Raw genomic sequence first — 19,633 nt, 5'->3', positions numbered from 1 at the left:
CATTTTAATTTTCTTTCCTCTGCCAAAAATAATCAAATTTTTATTTAGGCACCAGTGAGAGGTGAGTGGTTAGAAATACCTTGACCATTGAACAGCTTGTAAATGGAATACAAATAACTTTCATTGATTAGGATGGCAAAAGCCAGGTCTCTGACTTCTGAGATTTAGCTTAAAACTGGAAATCAGCTTCTCTGTTGCTACACTTTGCAGTGAAGTCATAATTGTCTGTTTGACATTAGTCTGTTGCCATGGATAGTAGGAATCAGGGTAGGATGTGATGACATTAAAAGGTCACTTCAATCTCTAATACCTTTGGTTGTGGAAATGACTAATGGCATTGTGCTGCTACAAATGTAGAGCTCGAGCAACATGATGAACTGTAACTGACTCTTGTATAAGCACAAATACCTCTGAGATTTAGAAGAAAGGATGTCAGAGCCCTATTAAAAAGTGAATGGGTTTATTTTTCATCTTGTTCCTTTCTGAGAGAAATTACTTACCTGGTCATTGGAGTGGGTCATTTCTTTGGTACAAAAATGTAACAGCAAAATGGCTGTATCAATAAATGTTATTTCTGATATAAATCTATGCTTGTATTTAAACAATTAACTCTAAATAATTATTTATAGGGGATTTTCTTGGACCAATAAACATCACTATTTTGGTATCTTAGGAATTTTAAGACTCTTTTAAGATGTGGTTTGTCTCATCTCATTGTAGGAAATAAGGCATCATGTTTATTTTCAGAAGAACATATTTGAAGTGTCTAACTGAAACCATGGAGTTCCTGCTTGATCTGGCAGAAGAACATGACCGAGTCATTCTGAATTGTTAACACAGTCCCAGTGGTTATGTCAGAAAATCTTTAGGGGATGGGAAAGAGATGGAGCACAGATTTCTACTACTGCAAAAACTGTTAAAACAAAAAGAAATTCAGAATATGTCAATTGTAAAGGCTGTTTTGTAGAACTTTTGTGATTCTCTAATATTAACTTTTTATTTACTCATTTAGCTCATCAGGAATTTAAAAAAATAATTTAAAATATTTCTATTAAAAAAATGAAACACAAGTCTTTCCACCATCCCTCTCTCCTTTGTTTTATATTTTCTTCCACTTCCCTTTCCTTCCCTTCTAGTCCCTTTCTCCCTCCTTTGCTTCCTCCCTTCTTTCCTTCCTTCCCTAAATTTTTAAAAGTGAAGGCATTCTATAATCTGTCCTTCTATCAAGCTGGCTGTTTTACCACTTAGTTGTGTAACCAGATTCTAGCTGTGATGTGTTTATTAATCACTCAGTGTTGCCACATGTTTCATTGCACATTTTGCGTTCCTGGGAGCTGTTTGTAGATGATTTCCTGTGTTTCCAAATCTGGGAAATCCAGCCCAAGCTGTCATTGACTGCTGCTGAGAAAAGGTGGAATCTCTTTTCCCTTTGCAAAGGCAGTTGCACTTTGCCTGCAGCAGGAGAATAAACAAACAAAGAGTAAATCCTTTCTTTAGTCTCAAGTGCAGAGGTAATTTTTTTCTCCAATAAGTTTCCTTATGAGAGTGCTCACCTGCACCATTGGAGCACTTGTCTTGTGTCTTGTCACATGCTAGAGATGATCAAAGCAGCAGCTTTTGTTTAAAAAAATAGAAAAGCAGAGCTGCAGAACATCCAGGGATGGATATAACACCACAAAACAAGGAAGAGTTAAGAGAGACAAACTATATTAAATGAGTTTTTTTCAGAAGTCTGCCAGTGTGCAAAATGACAAAGTAGGTCAGGTGACACAATTCTGAAATAAGTTTAGTCACTTGTATAGAATTTGGGCATATAGATTATTTTTGGTATCCATTTTTCAGTTCTGTAGATAGTCAGTCCAGCCATTAAAATAATGTTGCTATTTTCCATGGCAGTGAGAAGCAGCATTATTTTAGCAATATTTTTTTGTTACTTATGAGACAAATTTAAACTCTGCTATTAAATAACAATGAATAAACCTAGGCATTTGAGAAAAAATTCTCAAAATGAAGCAAATTTCATTCATACTCTTTCTACTTTTATACAAACATAACATTGAATCAAGCAAGGTGTTTCCATAGTGTTTCTATAAATCATGAATTAATTTCATGTCATCAGTACAGAGAAGGGAGACATTCTCAATACACAAATAATTATTGAAATGCGTGTTTTAGGCACGTGGTTCTTTTCAGGAACTTGAGCTCTCAAGTATTGCTTGTGAGTTATCATCAGTATCAGTAATCTCCACATGATTTATTAATGCTTTGCTAAAAAGCACTGATGTAACTGTCCAGCACTGTTTTCCTTTTCATATAGGGAATAGAAAATCCCAAGCTCTATCATCATCAGCTGGCTTGTGTCCAATAATTCCAAATTAATTTAAGTGATCAAGAACTGGGCGTTAACTTCTCTTATATGTCAGGAGAGTAGGTAATGAAATAAAACCAATCAGTCAAAGTGTAGCAGCTCTTTACTCTGTTCTAGTGGGAGGAGAGGGTGAGATCACCGGTTCTGCAAAGCTGAAGTGACCAGCTGATTTCTTTGTCTGCTCGCCTGTGTGCTCTCCCCTGGCACAGCAAGAGACAGCCATTGCTCCCTGCTACTTCGTGAATAAGGGGCTTTCCCATGGAGCCCCTCTGCACAATGAAGCTCAGAGACCTGCTGACAGTTTATGTCTCCATCATTTTATTTTTTCTTATATTGCACCTGTAGAAGGAAACAGGTTAACTAATGAGAACAGCGATGAATATCGTTAATGAGTGAATTCTCATTGTTATGACTCTGAGCAAGGCCCCGTGAGAACATTGGAAGTAATTACGTTATATTTCCTTCTGCTTTAGCTACCAGGCCTAGATTTGTTCACAGCAGATTTTACAAGAATTTCTTGCTGTATTAAGACAGGCCTTGTCCTTTATGTCTTAGAATAGTTTAGGATGTGTCATTTCAATACTGAAGAACAGATTTGGGCATTTATTGCTGAGCTACCTTCTATGAAAGAAACAATTACACCTCCTGGGAGTTTTCAATTTTTTTCTCTTAAAATTTCATGTGTCCATACTGCGTTGTAATGGACAACTTGATTTTGTGATTTCTTTATTCAAGACAAAAAGCAGTTGATTTCAGTTTATATATAATATGAATTTTTATTATTTGTCTTCTTTACAGTGATAGAAGGTAGAGTACAGTACATTAACATAAAATGCTATGAACTGAATACAAGTCACGCCTCTATATATTGTGTGTAGTGAGACAAGATTTCCTTTTTCATGTGCCAAATAGGCTTCTATTTAAAGCACAGCTGTGAGAAGATATGCTGTTAGTCAAAATTCAGCTTGGTTTTGGATTGTTAATCTAAAAACCATCTAAATGAATTAATCTAAATAAAACAGTGAAAGAGGAGTTGTGTCTACTTGTAACTTAAAGTCTGTTGTGATCCTCAGTAACCTGAGGAAACACCAGTCAATGAGAATTCCTCAATAGTTCCCTTCATTTCAGCTGGAAAGGAAAGTATTTTTAAGAATCTCCAGCTAGAAACTACAGAGAGGAGCATTACACTGTATACACTGTAGTTACTCTGAATTAAGATTAAAATGTTGCTTGATAGACCCTGGCTTTTTTTAGTAGCAATTATTCTGAGTGCATGATAATACTTGTGACTGTGTGTGCTTTAAGCTCTCCACTCCTTGATATGCTCTTGAACTTATGCCATTTTGAAAGGGTCACTGAATCAAAGGTTTTGATGGGGTGACAGAGGACTGACATTATAAAATGTACATGTCCTGAATTACTATCCAAGGAACACAGACTCACAGGCAGTGTATATTTTTAGAGTTACACTCACTGTTAACTGACATTAAATACACTCTTGTCATATTAAAATGTGGTTAGGGCAGCTACTTAATGATTCACTGTGATTTTATGATGGCATATGCTAAATATTCTAACAAATTTCCAGTTATGAACTAGTTCAATAGGAAAGGATGGTATCAACCTAATGTATTATTTTATAAGTGGTATTTTCAGTGCTGTTCACTGAGCATTGTCAGATACTGGTCTATTTAGTTGTATAATATCATTACAGTTTATGATATCCAAGACTCCTAAGGGAAATTTGATGTAGAGAAAATTAAACACGAGTATGTTCATGCATGTGCACACCTGTGTATACAGAGCTTATAATTAATTGTTTTCAGTACATTTTAGTTACCAAGAGGGAGACCAGCATCCAAAAGATAAGCAAGCCACATAGATAAACTACTTTTTTGCTTTAGGTAAGTCTTCAAGTTCTAAAAGTCTCCTACAAGCAGCTCAGCATCTAAGATGCTTACATTTTAATCAAGTGCTGTCAAACTTTTTGATGACTAAGGGAGAGATTACCCTGTAGCTGGTTACTCAAAGATACAATGGCAAATAAATTTTATTAAAGGATGATGGAAAACTATCTGAGAACCATTTTAGAATTCTTTCATGCCCTGCCAGTTTGATGGCCTAATTTAAGTAATGAGCAAATTTTTATGCCCTGTATATGGATTCTGCAAATACCTGTGTTGCAGATTTAGCATCACTGCAAGGATCCAGTTTTCTACTATCTGTGATAAATATATACTACAGTGTCTAATTAATTATATTATCCACTTTATCTTAAAAAATGCATTCTAAGATAAACAAAATTCAGAGCAGTTCACTGGGCTGATGACCTTGAATGACCATCCATTTACAGGATGCCAATGGTCTTTACAGGATGTCAGAGTAAAGCTCAAAGGGTTCTTTTTAATTCTAAACTGTTATATGGACAAAACTGCACAGATTCATAAGTAGATATGTAGGTGATATAAGTAGCGTCTCATGGAGGAATCCTGACTTCACTGGAGTCAGTCTTCTTATTTCTTTCTATCTTCATTTCTCCTTGATTTTTCTTAATAAACATTTTAAAAACTGTGTTGATGTCTGGTTCTTCTGCTTATTAGAGATACCAGGATTAGGCAGAGACTGCAAAGAATATGGCCATGTATGTCTGTTTCTGTCTATGACCACCTTATTTCCAAACATTTGAAACACAAATTCCTGATGTCCCCTCCTGCAAAAGAACAGTAGCAGTTTTCCTATCGAATATATTCCTTTAACATTTCATGTATGAAATTCCATTTTTACTGTGCCATTAACCTAAGAACTTCAGTGAATGAATACAGCCTACCTGCTGGTCACCTGCTTAAAATCCAGTCTGTCTGCAGAAGATAGTCTGCACTGCCAAGACTGTATGTGGTATGTGGTATGTGTGACATTAAATCCAGGAAAGGAATTGCTATCCTCCTGATGTGTAGCATAAAGACATACTCTAAAGAACTTGGCTGAATGACTCTTGCTTTAACACAGCTATTCACCCAGAAAATAAAAATAGTGTGTAAATATTCCAGATTACAGTATTAGCTGGAATTTAACTTGAACAAAACAAACAAGAATATAAAGGCAGCCTGTTTGTGGAAGCAATGGAAACAGGATGGGAAAATTTTTCATGAGGGGTTTTCCAGTAGAAGAGACTGGCTCTAGATGGAGAAGATTTAAAGAAGTAGCCAGAACAGTACAATGGAGAGGAAAAAAATGGGTTCTGTGGGAAGTCTCTCCACTGATCTGCAGTGTCTTGAGGCAATGCCATTATTCTGCTGAGATAAATGGGATTTTTCTCTGGGCTTTACAACAGCCAAGATCTCACTCTTGATGCTTATCACTCATGCTTGACTTGCAGGCAAGGAAGTCATCACAATTTCGAGTGCCTCAAAAAAGAACCTGTGACACATGACTATTGGGCTGAGAATGAAGATAGTTGTTATGTGTCAGAAAGGCAGAGATCTGAAGTGCTTTAAAGTCAGATTTCTGTATCAGATCACTATGTTTACAGAGCAGGAGGGAAGCTGGGCATGTCTGGATTTATCCCACATGTTGACTCACAGCTATCCTATTCAGAGCCAAAACCACTCCTAGTAACACTTCCAGTCACCAACAGCAACTGCCAGCCAGCAAAAGCAGATAACACCAGAGGTAAACTTCCAGTCTGCTTTAGCCTGAAACTTGAATCTTGGTGGAAAAGGGATTTTAGCTGTTGGGAGTAGTAACAGACAGCACATCAGGCATCCTCTATTCAGTGGCCAAGTCTTCAAAGGCTTTGTGAGCAGTGGAAGTTTTTGCATCTGGAAAGCTTTCCTGAGCTACACTCTTCGGTGCCAAAATTGGTGAGTCCATGTTGTAGCAATAAGCTTACCTGAGGAACTTAAAATGGAAATTGAGATTAAAAAAAAATAACATCTGTGCTTGACTTGAAGTGTTTTCCATATAATCTCTGTTTAATTTACAAGTAGAACTTCCCCTGTGTAATGGGAGAAATTTTCACCTCGTCTTCACATGTGTAATGTGGGTTCTGATTGTCTTGAAAAGTAATTTTTTTTTCTCCTTATTTCAGAACCAATATGTGAATTCTTTAAGTTGCCATCATGAAACTGTTCAGTCATGTAGCTAGATTACTAAAAAGTCCCATTGATAGAAAATCCAGTCTCTAATACCTGGCAGATTTGGAATAATAGGATAAATTGAATGCATGCCAGTATCTTCCGACACTATTTCAAGCAGAGATGTTAGTGAATGTACACAAGAACCTCTTAAAGTTGTGTTTAACAATTCCTGTACTTTATTTAGGAATTCATCACCTTTCAGTTGTAAGTGAAGGATGAGTAACACACTTTTATTATATTGCAAGGAGATTTTCATGCTGTTTAACATGTGTCTTCTCTAAAAGATGACCATAATTATAAAGATTGGAATGACCACCTCATGAGGGAAAAGGAGTAAGCTAGACACTCACTATTTGTCCTATGGAGTTTATTTATTTTTTAAACTATTTTCAAAAATCTTTGAGGAAACATACAGTATCCCACTGCCAGGTTTTATGTAATGGCTACTGGCACTGAATAACTCAAAGCCTTTCCAGAACCAAAGGTTTTACTTTAAAATTGCATTTGTATCTTGGCCTATCTAACCTTCATTGCACACATCATGTACAAACTTCCTTCAGGAATGTGGACAGTAGGTTTATGCACCTATCTGATATTAGCACTTTGAATTTAGCTTAGCTGTTGTTCCTACAGAGTTTAGAAAATGTATTTGAAATAACTTAATCTAACTTACTGAATATATTTAGACATTAGATAGATTATATTTTCTTGGATCTTGAACAATAATCCTAGTTACCCCCAAGCTTCAACAGGTTTCAAGTTTGGTTCAGATTTTGACTTGCATTCCATCAGTATGAATACTTGCTCTGGCATCTGAGCCAATTGACTAAGTTACCTCAGGCAGTTGAAATCTGCTTCAATTCATAAAATTGGCTTGAGATATGAGTTGTCTAGTCTCTTCTTGGTTAAAAAGCAGTCACAGGTGAAGAACTTGGACAATGATGCATAATGAAGTTGAGCAACTTATTGGTAATGACCAATTTTTTAGCTAAAAAAAAAAAAATAGAATTTGGAAGAAGTGAAAATGAAACAGGGTAACAGTCACAAATGAAACCGCATGTCATGAACTCTGAATAAAACTAGAGATCTCCCTTGATGTCCCAATAGTACCAACTTCTCAACCCAGACCTTTCAAGCTCTGCAGACAGTACTGAAAAGGTGAGGCGTGACTAGGTCAGACTCTTTTGAGGCTGCATAAATTATGACTATATCCTTTTAATTGGATGGTCTTACACCATTGAACTTGGAAGTAAGATGAGAAGGCCTGGATGTCCCATCATGACCACAAATGCTTGGACCAGAGCTGCTGTTGTGTGTCTCACTTCTTCTTTGTGGTTTCCAGTGTAATACCACATCATTCCTCCTCGATTCTGTGGGCTTTTGCTGCAGTTGCACGTAGACTTTTCTGAAGCAAGTTTTCCACAAGCAATATAACATATAAAATATGGCTACCATCCAAAGCTAAATATCATTCCAGTTCTCTTTCCTGAGATGAAAAAAAATTCCAAAAAACATTTTGATAAGGAGCCTCCTAGAACTGTCTGATAAAAGGAGCAAAAGTAGGGTAACTTTTCTAGCTCTGATTTTCTTGTTGCATAAGCAAGTGAAAGGAAAATATTACATTTCTATTTTCACTATTTTATTTGCTTAGAACCTGTAACAAGCAAATGTCAGCAGACAAAAGCAGCAGTATATGCTCAACATAAAATTTTGCAGAACTGCATTAGCAATAGAGGAAAAAATTCTGTGTGTCTAATTTCCATGGAAATATTTGAAGAATAGCCAACATAAATGTATTTGAGCACTCTGAATAAAGTATCCCAAAAATTAAAGAAACACAATTAAAAAAAAATTTTGAGAAGACTAAGGATAATATTTTCTCTTAATCTTGTGTGAAAAAAGAGAGAATGATAGAAGCCCCCCAACAAAATTTAGCTTTTTAGCTGCCATTCCTCCCTTCTGGGATCTGTGGAAATGGAAGAAAAGCTCTTCCATTTGTTATGCTGAAGGGTTGAGAACGGGTCTAATTTTCATTTCTCTGTTTCCACCTAGTGCTCAAAGTGCACATTGCACCACGCTGTACGTATGTTCTAGAATCCAGAATGGCAATTCGGTGCTCTCCATTTTCATGGAATCTGCAGTACAAATTTAATTAAGATTAAATGTCATTTTTATAAAAAGCACCAGTTCCCACAATAAAGTCTGTCAAGTGTCTATATGGTCTTCACTGCAGGATCTGCGCAGAAACAGGAGTGTCAGTTACTTGGGTTAACTCTCAGAATCCCTTCTGTGGATGCGTTTTTTGGTGGTAGTTCTCTTGTTAACTGAAGACAAATGAATGCATGTGAATAAAAAGGACTACCCCACAGTAACTGAGAGACATTCATTACTCTCACAGGCACAAGTGTGTGCTCAGGATACAGTCTAGAAAGGGATAGCTAAGACTCATCTGGACTCATCTGGATATCCTTTCCCCATATAGCTCAGGTTATAAACCACCTTTCACATTTTATAACAATCATAACCTTTTATTAACACAACTGGGGGATTCAAAAAGTCGATGGTGTTGCAGAAAAAAAAGAAGAGATCTTGTGATGGACTATGAAATCTACATTTTTTTCAGAAGGTTGAAAAGAGCTAAAGACAGAAGTTGTGGATTTACCTTGCCAAAAGTAGGAGGCTTATGGACAGATACAAGCATACACAGTCAGGGAAAGTGATGTTTTAAATTGCTTTCAGGTTCTAAGACATTTTTATGGTATATATGCTTATAAAAAGAAAAATAGCTGAATAACTCTTAGCTGTACCACAGGCACAATCTGAAAAACACAGGATGGTTATTTATTCTGGTGTCTGATGTGTGGGAAGATGGAACCTCTTTTTCCACAATTTGTAGTTTTAACATTTTCTTTAGAAAAATGGCTTGAATGCCTGCTTTTCCCTTGTGCTTTCTCTCTGAGCGTGTGCAAAATATGAATGAGTTAATGCCCAGACAAAGAAACTGCTATGTCCTTGGTTTCGTAACCTCTGGTTTAACAGGTAGGAAGCAGCACAGCTGTGGCCACCTTTTCCTGGGTAAAAGCAGGGCATCAATCACAAATGAAATAACATGTCATAAACTGTGAATAAAACAAGAGAGCCCACTTCGTACTACACCAGCTGTGATAACATTTGTTTTATAATAAGGCTTCTCCATCTCCTCTGGTTTATTAAGTGCCCAGCACTGACTGCTTCATTGGGGCACTCTGAAAACCTGTGGTGCACCAAACTCCTTTTAGGTCTTCTGGATACTCCTCTCCCAGTTTAGATGCAAGGCAGACACTGAGCTATTTGCTTTAAGCCATGCAGATACCTCTACAGAGGCATATACATATGTTGGTAGGGATCTCCAAATACAGTGACCTCCCTACAGAATTTACATTTTTCTGGATAGATGCAACAGGTGGGCTGAGGTTTTTTTATACTTCCTGTTTTAGATTTAAATTTCATTTTGCAGAATAGCTTGTTTAACCTTCCAAAAGACTAAGTGCATAGGACTGTATAAGTCAGCATTTTTCTATCAGAAGCTCCTTATTAAAATACTGTATCCTTTTTACCATTGTGAACATTGCTATGAACTCTGAGCTACAGAATGGTTCAAATTTTCACCAGTTTCTGTTATGCAGCCTTCTTGCTTGAATAGTAAAATAAAAAATTATTTACAGTCAAATTTTCCTTATTAGTGAAATAATATTAATGAAATAGTGCTTTTAATGGAGAATGCATGGGGAGGTTTAAATGAACAGTACCATTGTATTATATTGTCTGTACCTGAGGCCCCCATTCCTGAAAGAAAGTCTCCTGCATTGAAGCATAGATTTTCTTTGGTTTGAGTCCTTAAATGATCTGGAGGAAAAGTAAACTAGGGAAGGGATTGCTGTGGATGCAACTCTGCAGTACAGAAGGCAGCCCTTGAAGAGGGCAGGGTCTGTATGTGGGGTCTGCGAGAAAGTCCCACCTGTCTGGAAGCAGCTGTTCTTGTCTTGGATCACAGTAAGGTGAGGGGCTCTTTTATCCTCTACAGTTGCCCAGTCAGGTGAAGACTATCCGAGTCTTTGTATTATTTCAGAGTGTGTCTTTCCAAGGGGATGGAACATATGACTTTGTTACAGGAGAAAGAAGTACTGCCTGCATCTGAAAGCAACTATAAAATGGTGCAAGCAGAATAAATTAAGTTTTGAAAGAATGGGAAGCCTCAGTATTATCCAATATAATTAAAATTAATACTTTAACTTCTAAATAATATTTTGTAGTAATATCTTTAGTATTTATTTCTGTATCATCCTTCAAGGAACTGCTCTTGGCAAAATAAAAGCTTTTTTCCTTGGAGGACTATATTTATGTAAATACTTAATACATTGTGATTAAATTAAATTAGCACTATGTCTCCTCTTCAGACTTGTCTATATAGTCCTGTCCTGTGATCTTTGAACTAATGAGTATTTGGATGAAAATATGGTTTGAGGGGGGTTTTTTGAGTGAGAGTGTAGAAAATTAAATCAATTAAATAAATTATCACATTTAAAAATGAGGGGTAACCCTGTTTCAACATTTGTAACATTTCAATGGCAATACCATAGCTTGAATCACTTTTCTGTTGCAAAGGCTGGTAGGAAGAAGTCCACTGCTGCTTTTAATGTTTTCCTTTAGAGAGGCATGGACACACTAGCTTAGACCTATCCAGGACAGCAATTTGTTTCTGGTGGAGCCTGGAGGGAGATGCTTCAGAGGAAGGTGCAAGGACCTGCAGTCAGAAGTAAGGGCACTGCTCTTTCTCTAATATTAAAGTTATAAATCTGTCCACACAGCTTCAGCAGCCTTCTGAAAATTTATCTTGTGGTGCCAGAAATAATGAATAAACTCTTCACAGATTTTTCTGTCTATTGCATTGAATGATTCTGAACTACAGAAGCTCTCAAGTCTGATCCTTATTTGTAACTTCAGTGTAACAAAATGGAATGGTTGCTGTGACTTGAAGGCACTTCATGAGGCTGGGAGGCAGGGGCAACAACAGCTGGGGCAGATCCCACTCCAACACCTGTAACAATTCACAGGTGGGCATGCCAGGCATGCTTACTAAAAATCCCTATCCACTGAGAGAGTTGAGTTGATATTTCCTTGTGTTTGTTACAAGGGAGTAATCTAATCCCTTGTGTTTGGTGCTGCTTTGTGATGATTTCAGAACTTGCACTTTTTTTGGTCTTAATATCAACTTTCTCCCTGAATTTGTAGGTAGAACTTTCAAACGTCTCAACAATAAAATTAAAGAAGTTCAAGGGATGTCAGACATAACCAGAGGGTATGTGACCTCACCACACCAGTGATGTGTCTGCCACTTACACTCAAAGCTGAGTCAGGCCATCTCTGCCTGCCTTAAATAATTAATGGAGCCAGAGATGCCTGATTAAGGAGCCACCTGAAATTCCCTTTCTCTTTATGCAGTCATCTAGGAGTGCTCAGTGCAGAATTACTGAGGGCAGAGTATGTCTTACATCTGGCTTGCAGGTGCCTTATTCTGTATTATACCCATCTGGAACTGGAGACAGGTGGGTGTTCACCACCATTTCCTCGAAGTAATGCCTAAGGACCACTCCATTAACTACAAATTGATGAGAAAGTAATACAAGGGACATGTGGCTACCTTGGAATGAGAGACTCTGCATGAACAGCCCAGGGGCCAGAACTGAGACTCATCCCGACTGGATGGTGGCACACTTTTCAGGACAACTATAGAGAAAGCTTGTCATGTGGAACTTTAATTTTGTACATGACCATATTTAAGCTCAGTAAACTAATATTTATATTATACATACATTAAATTTACTGTGCAATTAAAACACATAAAGTATTGCTTAAAGTTTCACTCATCTGCATACTATCTATGAAGTTTGCTTCTACTGTGTGGTCATATATTTACTTGAATGCATATTCTGTACCTTGTTGATAAATCAAAGCAGTTGTGCACTTTACCTTCCATAGTACTACTGCTAATGAGATACAGTACATCTGTACTCAGATTAGCTTGGATGCTCGTCACAGAGCAATTTCTCTAGTACTTACACAAAACTGCAAGTGATTAAATACCTTAGTGGAAATACTGCAGTAAAACATGCCTATTTATTATGTTCATCTCCTTTGCTTCTAATACAAATTTATGCTTACATTTCAACATCTTCCTGGGTATGCATTTGGGACTTTGGGTTTTTAATATTCTTTCTTTTTTGCAAACTTTTTAATAGTAATTTCTGTCACAACGGAAGAATGAAAATAAATAAGTACATTTTAGTAATTACAAGAAATTATTTAGAAGGCAGTAGTGAAGATGGTTTACATTTCATTGACTTTATAATTATAGAGTTGCCAATGTATGGGTGATTACCTCCTTCCTTCTTGTTTGTTATTAAATGAAGTGTTCAAGGAAGCCCTTAATTTTTTTCTACATGGTTGTCAGAGGTGGGATGTGGCAAGAATGGGAGAAAATGAGGAAGGAAGCAGGTTAATGCTGTCACATGAAAAGAAGATGTATATAATTAAAGAGAGAAAGCATGGGCTTCTTTCTAAAGTTATTAATTCTGGCTTGGTCTTCCCTCTGGGGTAGTAGCAATTTATATGGTGTTCATGGTGCTTAGGGAGAAGAGAAATGGTCTTTCATCACAAGAAGCAGGATGGTCTGTGTTTTAGATGGCTGAATCTAATCTGGTAAATCCACTAGTGCTGTATGCCAGGGCTTAGTAGTGGGTCTGATACTGTTCTCCATATTTATGAGCGATCTGGAGGAAGGAGCACAGTGCACCTTCAGCAGGTTCACCGATGATACAAACTGGGCAGACTGGCTGGTTGTGCCACCTTTCAGAGGGACCGCCACAAGCTGGAGAACAGGGCAGGGAGGAATCTCAACTTCAAATGGTAAAGACAAACCCTTATATCTGTGGAGGCATTACCCCAAGCACCAGTACATGCTGGGGATGCACTGGCTGGAAAGTTGCTTTGCTTAAAAGGTCCTTGCAGTGAAAGTTTTCAGGAAATGGAAAACCAGATGACCATGAGCTACTAACACACCCTTCATGGAAAAAAGGGCAGCAGCTTCCTGGGCTACATTTGTAAGAGCATTGCCATCAGGATGAGGAAGAGAATCCTTTTGCTCTTCAACATTGGTGAGGCCACATCTGGAGTACTGTGTCCAGTTCTGGATTATCCAGTAGAAAAATGCTATGGTTTACTGCAGTAAGTCCAGTGAAGTGACGATTTAAGTACTGGAGCATATTTGACTACTTTGGAGGTCAGATGGCTTCTTTTAAACCTAAACTGATAATAGTTCCTGTCATTCAAATCCCATCCTCAAATTTTACCCTTCCCAGCAGTGCCTGAAAGATATCAAAGACCATTGATATGAAAAAAAGTTGATATCAGACGAAGTTACTCCATATGGAAAAGGACATGAATTGGTAATAATTGTCAAATTACCAAATATACACCAAATTATGTGTTTACTAACCTTTCCCATATGTATGCGTGTAGAGATCTGAACAAAGTGTGACTTGCAGATGAGAGCAAAGCTAATGCAGTATTTCAAGAAACTTAAGACACCCTCAGAAAGGCCATAGATGGTTCCTTCTAAGTGTTAGAAAGTCTTTTCAATTGAAATCTTGTGGGAGACCTCTTGTATTAAAAACACTGTAGCTGTTAGGGATGGGAAATTACTACTAATAATCACTAATAACAATATGACTGAATTTAGAGAGAGGTAAAAATATTGGTTTTGAGGGGATTTTTTGTTCCAATAGTTACTAAATTAAGGTGCTAACTCAAAAGAGCTGGTTTCCTAACTGATGTAAACCACCCAAACACACTCTGGCAAGGGAATGGACTTGGCCTACCTGGAATATTTTTTTTCTCCACATGCTTTATTTCAGTTCTTTTGATCATGAGACTTGAAGTGAATCAAATCTTGATGTTTGGTGATCTGACCAAGGCAATCTAAGGGACTAGATGGTCAAGGGCAGGACAGGCCAGGCACAAATGTTACTTTTGGTGGGAATGTGGTACTAGATCAGTTTAAACTGATAAACAAACCGCACCCTTGCTGTTCACTGCAAAACCTATTGTCAACACCCATTTACTGGATCACTGCACTGTACAGTTAGATAAATGATAGAGATACTAATTCATGACAATCTCTGTGGTGTTTCCTGAACATGTAGTCCCTGCAGTGATACCTTTGGCTGTTTAGGAGGCTGACCTTGCAAATCCCAGAGAAAAAATTGTATTGAGAGGCCCTTGCCCTCATGCCAAAACTTTTGAGTATTGCTTGTTTGTGGCATTTTCTTCAAATCACTTGGCTCCCTTGTTTGTAACTCATCAACCCTCTTATCCTCTGTGTTTGCCTTTATTTGCTCCTTCTGCAGCATAATTCAGATATTCATCTGTCCCAAACACAAGCCATTTGGATGGAATAGTTGACATGCCATGCATTGTTCATGACATAGTTCTCATGCAACATCACTGCTCATCCTGTCTCTCTTAATTTGACTGCAGTTTTTCTAATGCAATTTCTGGGCAAAGTATTTTCTGTTTTTTACACAAACATCTCTACCATTGCTTAAAACCAGTAGGATACATTAATCTTCATTTACAAGGACACTGCTCTTGAAACTCTTCATGAACATTGCCATGGAGGATTTGCATTGTCAGTACAGGAAATCAGACTGATCTTTGACCTTTGAGATCCTTTCTTGCTTACTTCCATTTTTAATTTGACATATTTTTCCTTCATTATTATTTCAAGTTCTCTTCAGTTACTTTGATACCTGCTTCCAAATTTCAGCTTCCCTCTGCTCCGTGTCTTCCAAACAGTTAGCACTTGCAAATCACAACTGCACTCCGCCTTTTTCATGGACTAAGTGTTGTTCTGGCAAACAGTGATTCGTGTGCATATCATGGTGCTCCCTTATTACCTTTGGAAGGGAGAATTTAAAAGGTGTATTTGCTCAAATAGCTAAAGACTGAACAGGTTTCCTGGGAAGAGGTCATGACACAAAGCCTGCAAGATGTCAAGAGGTGTTTGGACAACGATCTCAGGTATGGGGTGTGGTTCTTGAGGATGTCCCATGCAGGGCCAGGAGTTGGACTCAATGATCCCATAGGTCCCTTCCAGCTCAGGATATTCTATGATTCTGCTGGACCTTTTGGTGTTGAGTGTTATTTTATAGAATTTTGAATAGCACTGTAAGTACTGTAGCATAATGACACAGGAGAGATAAATAAAATTAACAGATTTACCGGCTTTGAGAAGAAAAAGTGATTTCAACATGTTGCCTAGAATCCTTCTAAACAAAGACCTCAGTGTTGTTTGCAATAATGGCAAATAGTTGTTTGTATATACAGAATTTTGTATATATACTCTTCTCAGCTGATTCTGTTCTCCTACACTAAACAAGCTGTCAAAATGGATATCTCTTATGAAATCTGTTTAAGAAAGTTTACTCTCATTTTCAGTTGGAATTATCCTTAGTTCCAGTAGGATATCCAGAAGAAGGAAATATCCATTAGGTCTCCAAGGCTCAAAATCAGTACTATGTGTACAAAAGACTTAAAATTATGTCCATTCTCCATGTAAAACTTCTGAGAAACATAAAAGATTTAGGTTCAAAATCATGTGAGTTTTCCAAGGTTCCTGGGAACTTGCAGCCCAACTTTATACAGGGGAGTTTCAGACCTTGAAGTGGTGGCCCCAGCAACACTACCAAATAACTATTGTACAACTCTGAGCAGAGAAATTGTTTGATCCAGAAGCTGCTTGTCTTCACCACAGCTATTTTTTGCAGAAAACCACAAGATTTTACTGGCTGAACTCAATGGCATGTGTACTGAGCTCTCCATGGAGTGCAAAGAACAGCAATTCTGGCAGTTTCGTTTCCCCGCTGATGGCAAAAATAAAGAAAAAAAAAGGGGAGCAACAGTGTGACACATAACTGCTACACTGGGTTTTGTGGTATTGCTTAAACAGAGAGTCAGTGTGCAGCTCAGCTGTTTGTAACCACAGAAACAGAAAATGTTATTTGGAAAGAGGGAGGATGTACACCAAATCTACTATGTCTCAAACCTGACAGTGTTTCTTTAAAATGTTCTTAAACCTGTTTAACACACCCCTACTTTTTACCACTCCCTGGGAACATGCACCACTTATTGCAACTTGTAAATCAAGAAAAACCAAACCCAGCAATTTATTCTCCAGTGCGCACTGGATATGTTCACACACCCAGCTTGGCCATATAATTAAGTTACAACAAAGCTCACTAGCTTGGAGCTTTCTGCTTCAACCTAAAATGAGTTCAGCACTCTGAGTTTAGAAGTCTCAAATATTCTGGAGCAGAATTGCTTATTTCAAAATTATAGTAAGAAAATGAAGAAAATATTTAGAATTCAAAGATTGTGATTACGTACAATGCTATGAGGTTCTATTCACAAATTCATAGAAGATGCCAAATCTCATTTATAGTGTTTTATCTGAAGATTAGGGATCTGAACACATTGAATATAGACACCCACGAGTAAAGCAGTTAAACCCCAAAATTCAAGTCTTACTGTTGCTATAGCAGGAGGACTTAAATACAGGAAAATACGAAATATTCTTTCTAAGAATAAAAGTAATATTTCCTTAGTACCCATGACTGAAATGGACAAAACTGTCAGGAAAGCATTTTTTGTTGTTGTTATTTTTCTGTCTTCTCTTTTCTCTCATCTTACAATTTCTTTGTGTGTCAGACTCCTACACAGACAGATTATAGTTTTCTAGACTTTCTATAGATTTCTAGTTTGCACTTTTTGTGTAAGGGGCCACAGTGCAGTAGGGGAGCACATTTTTACAGATGCAGTGCTGTTGAGGCTGCAGCATAATCTTTGCAGCTTGAACTTTGTCCAGACAGAGAGAAAAAACTCTGCATCCTTATTTCCTTTTCCTTTTAATTTGACAAAAAGCCATTGCTTTCTGCAAGAGGAAAAAAAATGGTTTGAAATCCTGCCATTATATGGAATTCATCTGACATGTATAGGTACCTACAGTGTAGATGTCTATATCTGACTTGTCATTTTTAGGCTTCCTTTCAAAACAGTGAAGAGAAATAGTAACTTCCACAGCCCAATCCTCTGACCTACTTTGATCTGCATTGGTGTGAGATTACATTAGGGGTGTCTTGAGTGATAAATTTAGAGATAGAAGCCTAGCTTTTGATGTAGCCTAGGTTTTTCTGCTAAATGGGGCCTGTGATGGAAAGTCTCGCCCAGCTCTCAGGAAACAAGTGTTTGAAAATAGACGTCACTGGTCTAGCGTCTCCTTCATTGAGGAGAATTCAAATTATTTACTTACACATGATTTGGCATTTAGCTCTCAGGCTAATAGCCTGCATGGAGATCCAGAGAAGCCTACACCTGAAATTACTGTGTTCCTCACATCATGCTCTTACTGCACTGTGGTAGAATCTGGAACCTGAGGAACTTATCTGCGCCTCTGTGATTACATCTAAATAATTATAATCATTCTGTTCTGATTCTTTCCCTTGTAATATCACACAAATTATTTAAAAATCATCCCATTTCAAAGCCCAGCCTTGTTTTCATTTCATTTAACAAGAGCAACAAAAACAAATGAAAAAACCTTCAGTTCTTTTTCATGTATTGAAAATTAAAACTTATGTAAAGGTTTTTTCTGCCGACATTTTTTCCAATGTATTCACAGTTTGGAAAACAATTTTTAGAAGAATATAATTTATTCAAAATAAAAGAGAAAGAGAAGTTGATATTTAAAATGTACTGATTTCAATACCAGTCTATTGGCCAGTTTATATCAAAGGACAAGTATTTTGAAAAGGCAAGAAGAAAGCTCAGTTATTTCTTCAGCTTCCTAGCTCATAAAGCCCTGTTTACAGAAGCATTAATTTAGAAAATGTGTTCTCTTTTCCTTCACATAATTTGTGATTGAAATCTGTACCTGAAGTTTATTCCTTGGAAGATTCTTGGAAATGCTATTAAGCCTTCTAATTCTGTGGATAAGAGAGAGCAAGCTGAATTCTTTTCCAGAGAAGATGGAAGGGGAACATGGAGGGCTGATTCAGTTTCCATTATACCATTTCCAGTTTTACTCCTGCAGATGAACTACATTTCAACACATATCATAAATCTGCTTTGCTATTTTTTCTGTTGTTTGAACAGGTGAAAAATTTTACTGGTTTGCAAAGGCATTTATTAGTAAGGAAAAGGGTCTTAAACATGTACTAACAAAGTAAAATCCTCTCCATGTTTACATATATGCATAGTCTCCACATCTGTCATGTAAATAGAGAATAAACTCTGAAAAAAGTAAAGTGACAAGGCTGAATGACAACCCCTTCACTAAGGCTTATTTTAACACCTGATGAATTGGCATTTCACAGAAAAATGGTATCACTTTGATTGTATTGCTAATTGTTTGCATTATCATCAAAGAATTAGGAAAGAATTTTAATGAAATTTTAGTTACATGTCTTATAAAAATTTTGACCATAGGGACATAACATGACAGTGTCACTTCTTAGTCAGCCCTGTATTCTGTCTCCAATACTTGTCAAAAGCAAAATTCAGGAGTTCAGGAAAGAGTGGAAGAAGAGGGAGAGCATTTAAGTTGCTCTCCTTAAGTGTTCTTAGAGTCTCTATCAATTTGCTTGTCATGCTCTTCTTTAGCCCAATGGAGTTTCTGTTTATTTAGTAATCATCACTGCTTTTCTCTTTAACAAGCTTGTGTCTCATCGAGATGGCTGATGTATGGGTACACACATACCAGTATAAGTACATACATGCATACACACACACATACACATGCACAAGTACAGACAGACACATATATAAATAAACTTGCATTTCATAAACTATTGGAAATACATCTTCCTGCAGCAAGGACAGCTTACATCCTACACGTAGAAAGAAACATCTCTCCTTTTTTCCTTATTCCTTTCTCTTCCTCTTCTCTTCTCTTCTCTTCTCTTCTCTTCTCTTCTCTTCTCTTCTCTTCTCTTCTCTTCTCTTCTCTTCTCTTCTCTTCTCTTCTCTTCTCTTCTCT

At 37.2% G+C, this 19,633-nt stretch overlaps 1 long non-coding RNA gene across 2 annotated transcripts in view; it reads right to left on the bottom strand.

The window, feature by feature from the left end:
• Window positions 1–6,187: 6,187 nt before the first annotated feature.
• LOC107211717 overlaps window positions 6,188–19,633 on the bottom strand; it is a 39,264-nt gene continuing 25,818 nt past the window's right edge. The window contains exons 4-5 of one of the 2 annotated variants that reach the window (XR_004497363.1): window positions 7,340–7,492; window positions 6,188–6,265 (exon numbers count right to left, since the gene is read on the bottom strand). This is a non-coding gene — a long non-coding RNA (uncharacterized LOC107211717). Of the gene's footprint in view, window positions 7,493–19,633 lie in introns of both variants that reach the window. The other variant, XR_001524284.2, reaches the window with a different exon arrangement.

Source organism: Parus major, chromosome 1 (assembly GCF_001522545.3).
Source record: "Parus major isolate Abel chromosome 1, Parus_major1.1, whole genome shotgun sequence".
NCBI lineage: Eukaryota > Metazoa > Chordata > Aves > Passeriformes > Paridae > Parus > Parus major.
Note: the sequence above shows the minus strand (reverse complement) of the source record. Positions and strands in the feature narration are given on the sequence as shown.